Source organism: Canis lupus, chromosome 1, assembly GCF_048164855.1.
Source record: "Canis lupus baileyi chromosome 1, mCanLup2.hap1, whole genome shotgun sequence".
NCBI classification, from domain to species: Eukaryota; Metazoa; Chordata; class Mammalia; order Carnivora; family Canidae; genus Canis; species Canis lupus.
The window spans coordinates 6418589-6426868 of NC_132838.1; the positions used below are offsets into that span (position 1 = coordinate 6418589).

Genomic DNA, 8280 nt, shown 5'->3' on the forward strand with positions numbered 1-8280 from the left:
ACTTCAGGCTCTTCTTGATATATTTTCAAGCTATATAAAAATAACTGGATATAGTATGGATTCGATTTCCATTTTTAGCTCACAGATTCTTCATCCATGCATCCATCCATCCATCCATCCATCCGTCCATCCATCAAGGCATCCATTCATCCATTACAAAAATACTAAGAAGCATCTACATTGAACCAAGGCATTATACCTTGGTATAATATAATTATAGAAAATTAAAATGAAAAATATAACACTGGATTTTAAGGTATGTTCTCCATCCACAATGCAAACTTCCTACTTCACAGCACAGTTTTACAGCCAAAATAAGATCTTGCTCCCAATTCTATAGTCTTAGTAAAGCATAGACTCATACATTCCACTATTGATGTATAACCAGAACGGAAACTGTTTAATTCCTGTTTTGAATAAAAATAGTTTGAGAAGATTTGGAATATTTTACATATTGCTTGAGGAAGGTGCTACAATAAGCCACCTTAATGCATCTTATTGTATTTAGCCTCACTCGTCATGAATAGTATGCTGCTGATTTGGAGAATATGGATGGCTTTCAACTCTGAATAGGGCAGCTGTTCTATTTTTATTCTGGAACCAACCTAAACAACACATATTTCATAGTTAGAGTTAATACTGAGCTGAGCTGAATTCAAACTACTGACCTGAAAGTGAATGGTCTCATTTTTCTTTATACCAGACTCTTAAGATATCAATTCCTTGATACATTCAGAAAATGAGCTTATCAAAATCTATACCTTCTTCAGTGTGTCTCTGTATCTGTCTCTGTCACACACAAAGGCACACACACTCATATGCATGTATCACACTGTAGTTATAAGTTTCTATATATAAGAAAAGCTGAGATGGAGAAAATTAAAATGCAAGGTCCTTAAGAAACCCTCAGTGGATGCCTGAAAACAGATAGTACTGAATCCTATGTATACTGCTTTCTTCCTGTACATGCATACCTACTTTAAAGTTTAATTTATAAATTAGGCACAGTAAGAGATAAGCTTTCTTATTTAGCTAAGAATAAAATAGAACATTTATAACAAAAAACTAGAACAAAATGCATGTGAATATGGTCTCTCTCTCTCTCAAAATGGCCTATTATGCTGTACACACCCGGCTTTTTGTGATGGCATGAGATGATACAATGCCTATGTGATGAGATGAAGTGAGGTGAAGGACATTGTGATGTAATGTTAGGCTACTATTGATCTTCTGATATAGGCCAGAAAGAGAATCATCTGCTTCTGGACTGCAGTTGACTTGGGTGGGGTAACTAACGAGGGAAAGCAAAACCTTGTAAGTGGGGGACTACTGAATAATAATAATAATAATAATAATAATAATAATAAATCATTTCTAATAGCCTGCTACTACTGGTCATAGAAAATACTACTATTTCTTAAGTAGAATGTAACTGGCAAATTGCTTAGCTATGATATTCACAATCGTAGTTCATGTAATCAGCATAATTCAATGTTATTCAATATGAATATAAAACTTGTAAGGTTACAGGACTGTAAGTCTATCTCAGTCTGTTCTATGCCTTCTAAGGGTCTGTGAACTAGCTAAAGAGATCAAAGTTGCCTGTAACAGAATGAAAGTATACTCTAAAGCAAGTGTAATTCAGTGTCAAGATCAGTAATGAAGACAGTAAGTGATGATGTTCAGAGGAGTAAGATATTAATGAGGACTTAACATTGGGGAGAGCATCATGCAGGAAATGGGGTCAGGTAACTAAGATAGAATACTGTGGGTTTTAATAACTGAAGGAAATAGGAGGGCATTATTACCATGAATTAATTAGAAGCCTTATTGAAAATATGTGTAAAATAAACAAACTTGTTAAATAAGTAAAATAAGTAAATGACTTATTTTTATTATAATTGTGGAAAGTGGAGCTATTTCATCAGATTCAAACACTCAAGGAATTTGGGAATTGAAGAATATTTGGTGACCTAGATTGTAGCATGCACCACCCTTGCATTTCTCCTTCAGCTTCTGCACATAAGTTTCGTTAATTTCTTCCTCTGCAGATTTGTATGCTCTGCTTCCTGGTCACACAGTGACTGCTTGAGAACTTCAAGTTATAGTTAATAAACATTCTCAGATTCGCACCAATCTGGCCATTATAAATATTTGGTGACCTAAGATTAAGTCTTGGACATTTGGGAAAATCTTCCTATCACACATGATCAAAATTTAATCATTTAGTGATAGATTTAGCTCATTATCATATTATAAAGGCATGTGGGATAATACTATTTATCAAATGCAACTTTGCCCTTGATAACATAACCTCAAAGCAAATTCTTCAAGAAGTGTGTCCCATCTCCCTTCCCTTCTCACTGAGTGCTTTCTGAATCATTTGTCTCTGATACATGAAACATCAGAATTTCAAGGTTTTGTAAAGAACCTTGTAAACTTTTGTGAAGAACGAGTGAGGTCTAGCAGCATTAGGAAACATTGTTGAACGTTTTGCTTCAGCTGCTAAGGGGTAATTATGGTTTTGAAATAAATGAAGTTTCATAGCGTGTATATGATTGAATATAAACTTACTAAAGTCCTGAAAAAGTGTGAGTACACGTCTTCCACAAGTCATTCTGTCATCTTGGAGATGTGACTACTGACCATAAATGATCTTAGGCAGCATTGTGCAGGAAGGAAAGTTGTTCCATAGACATTCTCATTGTTTTTATTCCATTCTGAAACTTCTTTCATTTCCACTCCAGGACTCTAGGAGAATTCCTTCTTAACTGTGCAAACATTCTCGGGCCTCCCTGCATTGTATACTAAAAGCACATACTTTTAGTTTCTCTTTCTAATGAAAAAATTCCTTTTCCTACTACTTAAATGACTGTTAGAATGTTATATATTATTACAAAAACTTCAGGCAAGCATTCAATTACTTTAAACTATTTGTGATAGGGGCACCTGGGTGGCTCAGTGGGTTAAGCATTTGCCTTCAGCTGAGGTCATGGGTCCAGGGTCCTGGGATCAAGTCCCAAGTCAGGCTCCCTGCTCAGCAGGGTGTCTGCTCCCTCTGTCTGCTGCTTTCCCTGCTCATGCTCTCACTCTCTCTCTTGTTCTTTCAAATAAATAAATAAAATCTTTAAATATATATATATATATCTTTTAAAATAAAACTGTTTTTTTAAAGATTTTATTTATTTATTCATGAGAGACACAGAGAGAGAGAGGCAGAGACACGGGCAGAGGGAGAAGCATGCTCCATGCAGGGAGCCCGATGCGGAACTCGATCCTGGGACTCCAGGATCACACCTAGGCCAAAGGCAGGCGCTAAACCGCCAAGCCACCCAGGTGTCCCAAAACAAAACTATTTATTATGATTTCTCTTCCTTTTCAAACCCACTCTACCCACTATATCCATATAAATCAATACTGGCCTCCAAGTAGTGGAGTGGCTTACTTTTATAATGTACATACACAGAATGAAAGATCTATAAAACATACTTGAAATAGTCTTATGACCTTGATAAACATTGTTCATTTAAACCAAATCTGAAATTAATTCTACACTTTCCCCTAATCTCTTTCCTAAGTCCAATTGTTGGTCCAAGGTCCAACAGAATTACCTTACACTGAATTGATAAATTAACTGTGTGATGTTCTCCAACAGAGCATGGTTACCTGTAATAAGAAGTCAAAGAAGAAGCTGATAACAGTGCTGATATGTTATCAGCCATTTTGGGGAGAGGGAATGAATTTGACAAAGGAAAAAGACATACATCAGTTGAGAGTCTAGTCACTGAGCAATTGAGAACTATAAGCTATTTTGTATAGGAAAATTAATTTTCTGGAAAAAAAGGGAGAGACTGAAGATACCTCTTGATATGCTAGAACGGTCTGACATACTTGTTCATTCTTTCTCAGTGCCTTATATTTAGGACTTGGACATTGCTGACATATAAGTATATGAGCTGGCTCAACAATAATTACAATCGGATATCCAATTCAGGCCAAGTTGAAGTAAAAGGGGGACTGGATTTACCCTCCTGCCTAAAATCAGTAAAAAATCAGGACACAATATAAGAAACAAGAGTTTTCAAGCCATCTGACTTCAGGCAACTGTGGATGATGATTCATGAGAGGAGGAAAACTAAATGAAGCAAACCTTATAATTGCTTCGAATTTATGACTTAAAGGAATCTCCACACCATTCACAAATTGTATACCTTGAACATGTGTAATTTATTTTTTGCATATTATATCTCAACAAAGCTCTGAAAAACAATTATTAAATGTTTATCATACATCTGCCCTGTGCCCAGCACTGTGCTAAGCACATTCACTATAGATTCTCATTTAATTTCTCCATAATTTATGATCATCACTTATGAGTTGACCTGATTTTGCCATGTAAGTTATATTCATTTCACAGTTGGGTTAACAGAGGTTTGGTGGGTGTAATTATTTATCTTGCCCCAGGTCTGATAGCAAGGTAAGGCAAGTATCAAACTTAAGGAATATGGAGGCAGGGCTCTCAACTCTGAACTGAATTTTTAAAATAGAACACCTCCAGCTGAATTACTTATGAAACTGTTAAAATGTTGATTTTTAGTTTCTACCTATGGCCCACTGAATCTTGAGCTAAAGTTAGGATTTCTAATCTTAACCAGTGTCTGCATTTTTAAACAGTTATCCTTGTGAATTTTACATGTACTAAATACATCAAGCCATTCAGTAGAAACTTTTCTCATTGTCTCTGTTATTGATTCAATATATTGCACACAGCTGAATATTTCTAGTAGAGCTGTGATAAAGAGGAGCTATACCCCCAATTATGAGCTTATGAGGCCAAGTCCAATGCTGATACAGAGACATAGTTCAATCTCTTTGATTTTCATTTGGTACCCTCTCCAAGTTATTGTGATGACAAGATACCATTAAAACAACAAGGAAAATAAAATGTGAAAAAAACAGTTCAATGTCTTTTTGCCAGCTTAATTTTTTTCTTTCTCTTTCTTTCTTTCTTTCTTTCTTTCTTTCTTTCTTTCTTTCTTTCTTTCTTTCTTTCTTTCTTTCTTTCTTTCTTCTTTCTTTCTTTCTTTCTTCTTTCTTTCTTTCTTTCTTCTTTCTTTCTTTCTTTTTTTTTACCAGCTTTTGAGATAATTGACATATAACCTTATGTAACTTTAAGGGGAATGATGTGTTGATTTGATACATTTGAATAGTGCAAAATGATTATTACCATCTTAGCATTAGCTAGCACACATTCTTGAGTCAGCATATCATTTTAAAATCCATTTTTTATATATTATTAGCCTGAAATATACTGTTACCTTTTTTTAAGATTTTATTTATTTAATTGAGAGAGAGAGAGCACACCTGTGCATGAGAGGGGGAGGGGCAGAGAGAGAGGGATAAGCAGACTCCCTGCTGAGCAGGGAGCCTGACACGGGGCTCCATCACAGGACCCTGGGATCATGACCTGAGTTGGAGGAAGATGCTTAATTGGCTGAGTCACCCAAGTGCCCCACAGTATACTGTTATCCTTAAGAGAGCTCAAATAAATAATTCTGTTTTTAAAGGAAGAAGGGACATGAAGCTCATAAGTAAGATGGGGTGTCTCCTGTTGTCTCTGCTGTATTTGTGGATAAATGAACTATGCATTTCAATTTCTTCATGCTTAAAATGAAAGTGTGTTATTTCAACCGTGCTATTCAATTAAGTATATGTTAGTCAAATGTGACTAGTTAAGTTAAAGTTAAGTTAAAAATTCAGTGTCTCTGCCCACCACCACGCTGCGCCCGCCCTGGCAACACCTGCTCCATGAACTCCATCCTGCAGGGGCTCAGCCACCTCCAGAAGTTCCACCAGTGTTTTCTGTACCTCGACCCTTCCCAGACCCAACAGCTGCCGCCCAAGGCCCGCAACGGGGAGGCTGGGCTCCGGGCAGGCCGGTGGCCTCGGCGTGCGGGCGAGCGCAGGGGCCTCTGCTCCGACGGCGGCGCCTCCATCAGCAGGAGCCTAGAACTCACACGGGACAAGGAGCCGAGCTCGAAGCACTGCACACCCTCTCCGAGTCATGTGGCCCGGGGAGCGGGCCCTGGTGTCACCCTTGGCCATGCTTCACTCGGTGCGGAGCCGCAGGCCCGCCTTCCGCGGCTGCCCCAGCAGGACGCGCAGGACTTCCTGGGCGAGCTGTTGCGCAAAGTGCAGCCAGAGCTCAAGTCCGAGGGCACCACGCGCCGGACCCGCATCCCCTTCTCCCGGAGGAAGCTCACCAAACAGGTCTTAAAGGCAGTGAGCACCACAGTCCACGGGCAGCTACTCAGTCAGGCCACATGTATATCATGCAATTACAAATCCAATACCATTGAGCCCTTCTTGGATCTGTCCCTGGAGTTCCCTGACCGGTATCACCGCGCAGAAAAGGGGTCTGTCCCTTTGAATCAGACAGAGTGCCTGCTCACTGAGAAGCTGGCTAAGTTCACAGAGACAGGCTCTGGAAGGGAGAATTTACGCTTGGGACCAGCGTAACAGCAAACGATGAAAATCCAATCCCAAACCCCTTGTTCTGAGTGAAGCTAGAAAGCAGTTAATGATCTACAGACTACCTCAGGTCTTCCCGCTGCACCTTAAAAGATTCAGGTGGTCTGACCTAACAATCGAGAGAAGATTGGGGTCCATGTCCTCTTTGACCAGGTTTTTGGGTCCACTGCAATGACTCAAAGCTGAATGTATGCAGTGTCGAGGAAGTGTGCAAAACTCAAACCTACATCCTTTTTTACACCCAAAGAACAGTTCAGGGCAAGCAATGCAAGAATTTCAGAAACCCAGCTCGAAGCTCAGCTGCAGTCCAGCAACAATGATGAGGGCAGACCAGGCCCTTCCACTGAATGGGAGGCATGTTTCAAGGACTGGCTTGCTTTTAAACTGCTGGTGTTTATACATCTTTCCTCTTGCAGGAAGTAAGGTTTAGTGCAGGAACAGAGTACTAAGTTTGCCCCACTGGGACTACAGCAGAAGGTGCCAGCCAGGTGACTCATGTCTTATCATAAAACCTGTAGTCACTTTCTTTTGAATGGATTGGGAATTCCCTCCTTTGATAAAACAAATCAAAAGGAAAAAAATCAGTTTCTCCTTTGCACTAGCCACTTTTCTGTTGTTCAATTGCCATATGGGGCTAGCTTCTGTAATGGATAGTGAAGATTTTAGAATATTTCCATTATTACAGAAATTTCTTGAGCTGCTATAGATTTATTATCTGCTCTCTGCATACGTTGTGCAATAATCTGTACCTGGCTTATCATTATGACATACATATACTATATAAAATTTTATATACAAAATGGAAGAGTCATTTTTTAAGCACCTCTATAATTTTAAGCCAAAGCTCCTTGAGATCAGCTTAGAATTGCAATGTCACCTTTGGAATGGAACTGCCCAAAGGATGACAGTGTAACCAAAAAGATATTTAATTACCAGCCATTTTCTTACTTTCTACAGTCTAAATACTCCATATTATTTTCTAATTTTAAACTGAAAGTCTTTTTTTGAGAAACATTTCTCTATTCTCTCTGTTTTCTTTTTTCTTTACTAATAATAACTATCATATTTTCAAAGACTGAAATGACTTTAGCAAATTTTTATAGTGAAGTATATAAATGAGTATGTAACAAAAACTCAGCAGTGATAGATGTAGACCATCAGTTTTGGAATCTTAATGTGATTCTCAAAGTTATAGACAATTTTATATCCCTCTGCCCTCAAATTGCATTTAATGTCAAAACAATGCTTTTATAATAGTCTTACTGTGTTCTCTTATAGAAAATGTATCCAGATGTATTAGCAATTCCTGGAGGATTTCTGAATTCTCATTTCTTTCTCCACAACTGTTATGTAATCAGGAGCTTTACATAACATCATTTTGATCCAACATGTAACCATTATGGAAAAAACAGAAATCTATTTTTAGGTTTTGATAACCTTTCTTTTGGTGACAACAGTTGGATTTAAATATTTGAATTATATAAGAGCACAGTTTCAGAGACACAGAATATATAAGGAAATATACAATTACTTACTGGTACAATGAAATATTTGACTCTGAACTCTGATTATAAATTTTATAAAGCTAACAACTTATTGTAATTTGGCTTAACATTCTTGAATTTTCCAGCAAGGAATATTGAGATATTATGAAGAAGGGGTATGTGTAGCCAAGGTCAAGTGATCATCTTCATCTCAACTAATTTTTCTTCTTGGTTAGCATATCAAAAGAATTGGGGAAAAATAGAA

General features: G+C 37.8%; 1 pseudogene; it reads left to right on the plus strand.

The window, feature by feature from the left end:
- The first annotated feature begins 5643 nt into the window (after positions 1-5643).
- Positions 5644-6954, plus strand: LOC140632388 (ubiquitin carboxyl-terminal hydrolase 49 pseudogene; annotated as a pseudogene).
- Positions 6955-8280: the final 1326 nt, after the last annotated feature.